The sequence below is a fragment of the Rhipicephalus microplus genome, chromosome 2, assembly GCF_043290135.1.
Source record: "Rhipicephalus microplus isolate Deutch F79 chromosome 2, USDA_Rmic, whole genome shotgun sequence".
In the NCBI taxonomy this organism is placed as follows: Eukaryota; Metazoa; Arthropoda; class Arachnida; order Ixodida; family Ixodidae; genus Rhipicephalus; species Rhipicephalus microplus.
The window spans coordinates 103561415-103570181 of record NC_134701.1 but is presented as its reverse complement, the minus strand read 5'-3'; the positions used below and the strand labels follow the sequence as shown (position 1 = coordinate 103570181).

Below are 8767 nucleotides of genomic sequence, written 5' to 3'. Positions count from 1 at the left end.
GGGGAATGAGTTGCTAACTCGAACACACGTAGGCCTGCCTACTGACGTTGTATCCTACACTACTAGCAACCTGTCAAACTACGAGTCGTACGAGCAAAAGCCAGATCTGAACGTCACCATGCGTCTTCGGCCCGACGATATGCACACGCGCCACGTGAAATATTTAGACCCTATGGAAAATACTTCCTTTACCCGTGGTTTAAAACCGAAGATACATTCCAACATTCAGCCGAGTTTGAGTTCTGGTGTGTTGGCGGTAAGCAAGTCGAACAAGGACGATCCTGGCAGTACTGAAACTTTCCAAGATATTGCTGCTTCCTTTCAAATTGACACAGAATTGGTGGTTCATTCTGACGTAGACACCGTAGTAGCCGACAGCGTGACTCTGCCGTCAAGCGGGGGGCATACTTGCGTCACACCCACGAAAACATCAAAGCAAGTTGAAACAGCCTCACACGTCACGGGCGTCCAGTAAACCTTGCTCACACGAAGACCGAGGTGACCGAACACAAGGCAGAGCTCCAAAAAGTGGCGGAAGCGCAGCGGCGTTCCTTGGTCTCGATGCCTTTTCTTCCACAATAAAAACAAGATTGAAAGAAAGCTTTTCGTTTGACTTTTTATTACTGGAGCGTCGCTGTCGTTGTCGTCGAAGACTAAGAAGGGATATGTTTGAATATATATATATATATATATATATATATATATATATATATATATATATATATATACTATCTCTGAGTGGAGCTACAACGACGACGACATACAAGAAAAAATATGTAGTGAGCCCCTGCTTTGCATAGGGCTGCAAGCACTCGCGGAATAATAACTAAACCAACGCCTTGTATGCTTTGCATAATCGTCTCGCAAGGGCATTGCATATTAACTAAGAGTTGCGCAAGACTTTCCTGCAAGCGCGGCGCCACCACGAGAGGTATATTAAGGGGTCCCTAATAGCTCAAAAAACGCAGTCGCCAACCGGCTGTCCACTCAGGAGGACCTCAAGCGGACACTAAAGATCCTTCGGTAAGACCCTTTTTTTACCTAATTATACTATACTCTGAATTGTTGCTTTTTTGCTTTTTGAATAGAGACCATGGCAAAACGACGTAAACGTCAGCATGATGAACAAAAAGACGAGGTACCGCTATATTACGAATTGGAAGTGCTTTTTGGTGACGCCATCTATATTCCCAGGGACAAACTACAGAGTTTATTGGTTCGAGCCACGAGAACCGTGCCTATGACATTAATGAAACCATGGCGACACTTGCGGAGCCTGATCGAGGCGGGGAAAAAGTATCAAATTCAAACGCGCCCGAACCAAGAACAGAGCCTAGAGGAGATGGAAAAAGTTTACAATCCCCTCCACGCTGGGCATTGCAGTTACACTCAATTCCAAAACGAAGAAAGCTTGTGCACGATGTGTTTCCCGCTCGAGACGACGCAGAAGCTCAGACAATTTGTAATGACATTGTCAGAGGATTTGAACAAGGACCCACCCGGTACGGAGTCGCAGCCGTCACACTCCACACACGAGGAACCACTCTACCACACGTCCACGTCCTACACGACTGCAGCTGGAGCAACGGCACATGCCATTGTGTTATTTTCGCTGGCTTCGTCAGACGACTAAATCGCTCGTCAATTTGGTCTACAAACGCCAGCGCATGGGACCTCTACAATCTCGTGCAGTATCTCAATAGTCAGCCCCGACTATTGGAATACCTTAAAGTGGGAGGAAGCGCTTGGGGTCGCGACACTAGAAATGAAGTTTTGGTACAATTCGAAGGTCCTGGACACGAGCCCGGCCGAGTTTTGGAAATACTGCACCCGAAACTTCCGCATTCACTTGCATGTGACGACGCTCATGGAGGTCAGACGAACGGTGGAGACGCTGACAAAGTATGCGCAAGAAAGGGTACAAAGTGCCGAAAACGTGCAAAAGGAGCGTCGGAAGAATCCATCTACGACTGGCTACGCGAAAACCCCGTATCGCCGTTGAGCAACATTGTGCGCACCCCCAAGGAGCTGGCGGACCCAGTATTTCGGTTTATTCGCCTGGACGACAAGCGCCTTCAACGAGCCATCCAAGTGTTTATTGATGAGATGTGTTCGTACTCCACCCTCGACTTTATTGAAATGTACAAGACACGCAGCCACTCTTTGACGCCCCACATGGCGACCTCGCTACCGTTAACATGGATGTGCCCGCGTCGTTTGATGCCATGATGGAACTTTTAAACTTTCAGTTTCATGGCATCCACGAGGAAGTGTCGGCCTTTGTCAACAACTTGTACAGCCTGGTCGAGATGGCGATCCCCCCAAAAAATTGCATGGAAATCATGTCCCCTCCGAGTGCAAGCAAAAACTTTTTTTCGATCCTGTTCTTTCATTTTACATTAACCGCGGTACCATTCGCAACTTTAACCGCTACACTAACTTTCCTCTACAGAACACCGTGGGCCGTCGCATCCTGGTATGGAACGAGCTGAACTGTGAGTCATCCGCTTTCGAAACTGTCAAAAAAATTTTTGGTGGTGACGCAGACTCGGTGGTTGTCAAGCACACTGCTGACCAGACCATCTCCAGGACACCCGTCATTGTGCTCTCAAACAAGGAGGTGTTTCCAGATGAAGACGCCTTCAACCACCGCGTGTGGCGCTACAAGTGGTGGGCGTGTCCTCCACTGAAAAAATATGACAAGAAAATTGACCCGATGGCCCTGGTGCTCTTTTTTGATACGTTTGTCATGGAAGAAACATACGTCGGCGCGCGTCACCTTGATCAATAAACAGTTTTTTCAACCTAACATCCTGAGTACTTGGTCAATGCTTCGCATTTTCCGACTACATCGACAACGACAAGCGTGACAGCTGTCAGTCAGTCAGTTCAGTCAGTCAGTCAGTCAGTCGGTCAGTCAGTCAGTCAGTCAGTCAGTTCAGTCAGTCAGTAAAACATCAAACATCTCGCATAAGGCGAGAAAGCGCTCTCAAAAGCGTAAAATAATATATATATACATATATATATATATATATATATATATATATATATATATATATATATATATATATATATATATATATATATATATATATATATATATATATATATATATTTCCGCCAGCACGTCAGGGTCGGGCCGCCTACGGAAACGTCACGCCATACTGCAGGACCTATTTTGTGAGAAAAAATTTGACCTAAATAATCGGGCAGCTTTGGAACGAACACGAGAAGAAGCCATACCACTTTCGCGGAGCGGTGCAGCCAGTAGTCTTCGATGACTTGCGCGTGAAATCACGTTTTCACCATGGAGCCCACCAAGCAACGAGACGAATCGTCAACACCGCCCGTCCTCTTTTATGGCTCTCCGCATGCCCACTTTGCTCGACCGAAAGGAAGCCACACTTCTTCATTGCTGATGGCTAGAAGTGGCATTTACAAAATCTTATTCTTTTGTCATAGGAATGGTCGACAACGCTCTCTATGTTGCCTATCGTTGCGAACACACGCTAAACCACATCCTGTGCGACTGTCCGTTGCATGACATTCAGAGACAGTCACTGGCGTTCTTTCTTGCGTGCATTGACAACAGCCAAATGTCTGTGGACCCTATTCTGTCAAGTGATCGAGAGAAGAAATTGCAACAGTAGGCGACAAAAGCTCACTTGAAATTCCTACGCGACAGGGACATGAACAAGCGGCTGTGACAGCAATGTCACACACCGCGAATGACAAGACTGGACTAAGACTTGAGCGTGTGCGCGTGTGCTGCCAAATGTGCTGTGTTATCTCTCTTCCCTCTCTGCTCTATATCTTTCATTTCCCCCTCCTCCTCTTATGCGCAAGGTAGCAAACAGGCTGCCGATTGGCTTGTTAATCTCTCTACCGTTCTTTTCCTCCTATATGCCTTCCTCCCTTGACCTAAAATCCCGGCTAATCTTTATCCCGGCTATTCCGAAGGCCCCTTTGAATTGGGCTGGTTTCTTTGGGACACAGCAACGGAGCCGCGTAGAAGCGACAATTATTTGACTTGATTTCTTGCCTGCAGGCGTGTAGTCTAGCCAGGATTTGACTAAGAGTGTACCTTTCAGCATTGTCAACAGCAGGGGTACTCGCGCTATTTTACTCCAATTAGGCAGGTTCTGGCTTGCCGCTTTTTCGTTATTCCCGCAAAGATATGTATTTCGCAAGCATACAAAAATTTAATCCTGTCATTTGCAAGTTTGCCTCCTCTTGGAATCCAGTCCAGTATTCTCGAAGAGCAGTGGCTACCTTGCGTTCACGCTACTTGTCGTGCAACGTAAATGTTTTTGTTCGTGATTTTCACTATTTAGCTTTAAATAACTATTTGTTCCTTGGCCCTTGCCGTTCTTTTGTGTCATTACGTCATCCCAAAATGAGAGCAGTTTCACCGCTGGCTAATTTAATAGAAGAGCCATCGGTTGAACAATCCCAGCCAGGCCTCATCATCAGCCTGACAATGCCTCGTGCAGGACAAACATCTCTCCCATGTTCCCCCAATCAACCCTTGTCCTCTGCTTTCTGCATCCGCTTTATATCGGCTGACTTCTCTATCTCGTCTGTGTCACAAACGAACACTCAAGAAAGCACGCACCTCCCATGTCTAACGCCTACACGAAAACCAGGCACCTAGCAGACGTGAGAGAAGCCGGCGAAATGAAAAAACAAGCGTCAAAAGACGCCGCGCGCGCACCTCCTCCCCCCTTGAAAGAGCCGCCAGCACACCCACCAACCTCCTCAGATCTAACACCGAGCGAACTCTAGAAATATCTAGAAGGGAGGGGGCATAGATGCGTAGCGGGGTGCGGAACCTACAAGGAAGATGTCACCCTTTCCCTTAGCTTCGGCTTTGTGGCACGCCGACGAAAAGCATGAAAATTTCGAGCACCTCTAGCAGATAGTGCATATAAGCAAGTAGCGGAGCGTGGCCATCAGAAAATGAAGTGCGTGTTTTCCGCCATGGGAGGAATCCTTGTCCTGCAGTGACAAGGGAGGAAATGAAGTGTGTGCATTCCGTCAATGAACGAATGGTGGTCCTGCAGTAGCAGCGTGTGAGTGGCCCATGTGTTGCCGGAGAAATTTTGTCATTGAATTGCGGTCAGTTGACGACGCGAAATTCTCCTGGAAGAGAAACCTTGGACGCAGCGGAACGGCCACCAGCGCTGGTCTTAGATTGAGTGTTTCCTGGAAAAGAAGGATTCAAGCCTTTTTACAAGAAGTTTGCACTGAATTCGTTTGACGAACATCGTAGTTAATAATTATTGTGTGCTTAGATAGTTATTGCATGAGATTGCATTGTAGCATGGGTTGTTGTTTGGTCCCATTGTTCTCAATGTATCGGAGTTCCTGGTGAGTTGTATTTCATTTAATAATTGTCAAGTGTGCATGTTTTTACGTTGTTGGAGCGACCGTTCTTGAGAATATATATTTGTTTTTTATCAACTCTCGGCTCTAGCTCGTTTTTTGGACCACGGCAGGCGTTTGCTGCGCACCAAAGTGACACACACTGAATTGTCTGAGCTATCTTGGTGTGCTTTGGGGGGAGGGTGTGGTAATATATCAATCTTTGGCATCAGCCCGGCGATTGCCTCCACAAATACGGGACTATAGTGACGATATGCTTAGCTGCGGTCTTTTCTACTCTTTACGTGGTTTCTTTCCCTTGGAATCTATCCAGATACGGCCGACCAGCAGCACTTATGCCATGTTAATGTTTTCTTCATTTCAGCATGTCGTCAACATTCATTTGTTCACTCGCACACTCTACTCCGTTCTCCCACCCTTATGAATTCTGAATACGTTCAACTGAAAATGAGCGAACCAGAGTTGGATGTGGATGAGCTTTAATGACCAATGAAATGAAATGCATACTGTATGCATATCCTGGCATCGTGCAAGATGAGGAAGTGGGTGGCATGATACTGTGCAGTGGCCTTAGCTTGGTAAGTTCTTGAAATCGGCAAGACTTGTTACAAAATGGCAGAAACCGATCAGCAAGATGCCAGTTACTCACTATATGCCGAGATGAAAGTATATATATTTTGAGGATCTAGCATCAGAAATGATACATAACTTTAACCCATAGAATCAACGTTAGCGTGGATGCATCACAATGCATCACAATGAACAATATATGAAAGGTATCAATAAGGAGCGTACACTAAATATCTGAGGTACAATTATCAGACAACGTACTCGAAAACATTCCCAGGAAATGAAGAGAAAAACTAAAAACTAACAAAGCACGATAGCCTAAAAAGCAACGGGCAAAACAGAACTGCGTGACTTTCCAAGACAATCGGTTGGTGGAGGGTATCCTACATAAACAGGAATAGTGTGTATAGACTTGACAATACTTTTAATAATAAACGAAGCCTGAAAGCAGTGACGAGTTTTCTGGGCCCCGGAAAAAAATCCGGATATAAGTGCCCGGGGACAAAAAGGCAATATCCTTCATAATATTTATAACATATTTAGTATAGGTGAGAAACTTTCTGCAGATTTATGGAGATCCACGGCAAGGCATATGTAGGAGTGACGGGCGGTTGTACTAGTAACTGGCTGGTGGAGCATCTCTGAGTTGTTAGAGAGTGTTAAAGACACTGATTTGGCAGAGCACTGCGTAAGCTTCTGGGCATGTGAGCTGGAACTGAAGGGATAGAAACAAGGCTATCATGGCAATGAAGTCACCAGAAATGTATCTTACCAGAAAACAAGCAGGAATGTGCGTCAGCAACACATTGGTGAAGCTTTGTAAGGCAGAAGCTGAATATCTCTATAATTTAAGGAAAATGAGAACATTTTTGACAATGCAACTGACTGCGTGCGCCTTTGTGCTTTTTCTGTATGACTTGTGTTAGTAAAGGTTTATGAATAAACAAGCGCTAAAGATTACACAAACTCACAGAGGACAGAGACTATCGCTTACTAGCCACTTAAAATTTTATTTCTAAGCGAACACTAATAAATACATGACACGCATTTACGTTATTCCCAACCTCCCCCTGTAATCATCAACAACAGGATCTACCAAAATAGTGACTTTCATAACCGATGGCACCCAACCGGAAAGAAACAAGTGTCAAGAACTAAAAAAAGAAAATGAAAGAAAGAAAAAAAGAGAAATGCGCTGGGTTATGCTACGTCCAAAGAAGTGAATTCCGCATCTGTTAGTAGAACAGACGCTTCACGGGCGCAGCTGTCACCTCCTTCATAATTCTATACGCTTTCATTATTTCCCTCGTCGTCCGCTTCTTGTGCCTGTCAATTATTCGTGTGTCGGAAAATTTCGGTTGGCAGGTGCGCTCCTGGCAGTGCAGAGCTATGTGTGAGTAAGAACCCCCTTTAGTGAACTCTCATGTTCACGAAGGCGCACATTCAGTCACGACCAGTCTGACTGACGTATTTCTTTCCACGTGTGAAAGCAGTTCCATATACAGCATCTTTTTTGCACTCAACGTACCTCCTGCCATGCTTTATGCTATATTTGTCCGAGTATCCCGTCCCTTTCTTGCTTGCTAGCCTTTATACTGCTTGGCAAATCTTCTATAATTCGTTTTCAGCTGAAAAGACAACCCATACGCCAAACCCTAATGCAACTTTTTTCATTCGATGTGAAATGTCGTGCAGATACGGGATGACCACTGTCCGCTCTTTTTCACCCTCAACTTGTCTCTCTTATTCGAGTGGGCCGATCATTGTATTTTTCACTTCCCGACGATTCTTCTCACAGGGCAATAGGATACAATCGTCTCGTTAACCAGCTCCCCTCAAGCGCTTGATCTGCGCGGAAACGCTTCATTCATTGAGTGTGCGCATGATTTTATGAGGAGAACTTTGATGCAATAAGTTGCTATCCTATACGTTACTATCTTCAAATGTGCTGAATGATAGCTCAGCATTGGTTTCTATGGTTATATACACGGGCGAAGCCTCAAATCAATTTAAAGAAAGTAGCACCCATCAAGTTCTTTCGTTCTTGTGAATGGGTGTTTTTCGCGCTCTAAATTTCGGTCAACTATGCACTGCTTGATGAATTTCAAAATTCGTTAATCCATCTGTGAAATTGCCGGGGCAACCACAGGAGGATAGGATAACGTGTTGTAATTGCATAATGCAACAGTAGCCGCCAGGCAAGCATAAAACGCCTTGCAAGAGATGTAAGGAGAAGCCATAGTTGAGGCTTATGTAACATAAGATCTGTTGAAAGACGACGGAGTGCTTGTGTTATAAAAACTGGCCATCGTGAATAGGAAGTGTCTCTGGACGGTTAGGGAATGAGAATTTCATTCTGAAACGAACATCATTCTGAAAGGTAACAAGAAAGGACATGGAAGACGAAAATGGCAGGTGTATCAGCTTTATAATAATTGTCTGCAAGCAATTTACAAACATAATGGATTGTTGAAATAACACTACATTGAAATTCAGTGCACCGAAGGAGCAATCAGTATTCCGCACTGGCTACTCGAGAACTGGACATTATCACAACTGTTAATCAGGTGACAAATAAACGCATAAGGTATAACCAATCGCAGCGGTCGTGCTATTGCAATCCTAAAATCACTGGGAATCAGTGCATCGACGAACCGTACATTAACATAGTGGAAAGACTTTACAGCGGTTTCACAGCAATCACTGCATTCTATACAGAAACTGGAGAACTCCAATATTGGAGGCTGATTCGCAGAGTTAGAACATTACTCCATCACAATTCACCCGGTAATAACAGAATGTTTTCGGGGCA

The 8767-nt window shown here is 45.0% G+C and overlaps 1 pseudogene; it reads left to right on the top strand.

The window, feature by feature from the left end:
- The first annotated feature begins 1114 nt into the window (after positions 1-1114).
- LOC119169429 (uncharacterized) lies at positions 1115-2809 on the top strand (annotated as a pseudogene).
- The last annotated feature ends 5958 nt before the right edge of the window (positions 2810-8767 follow it).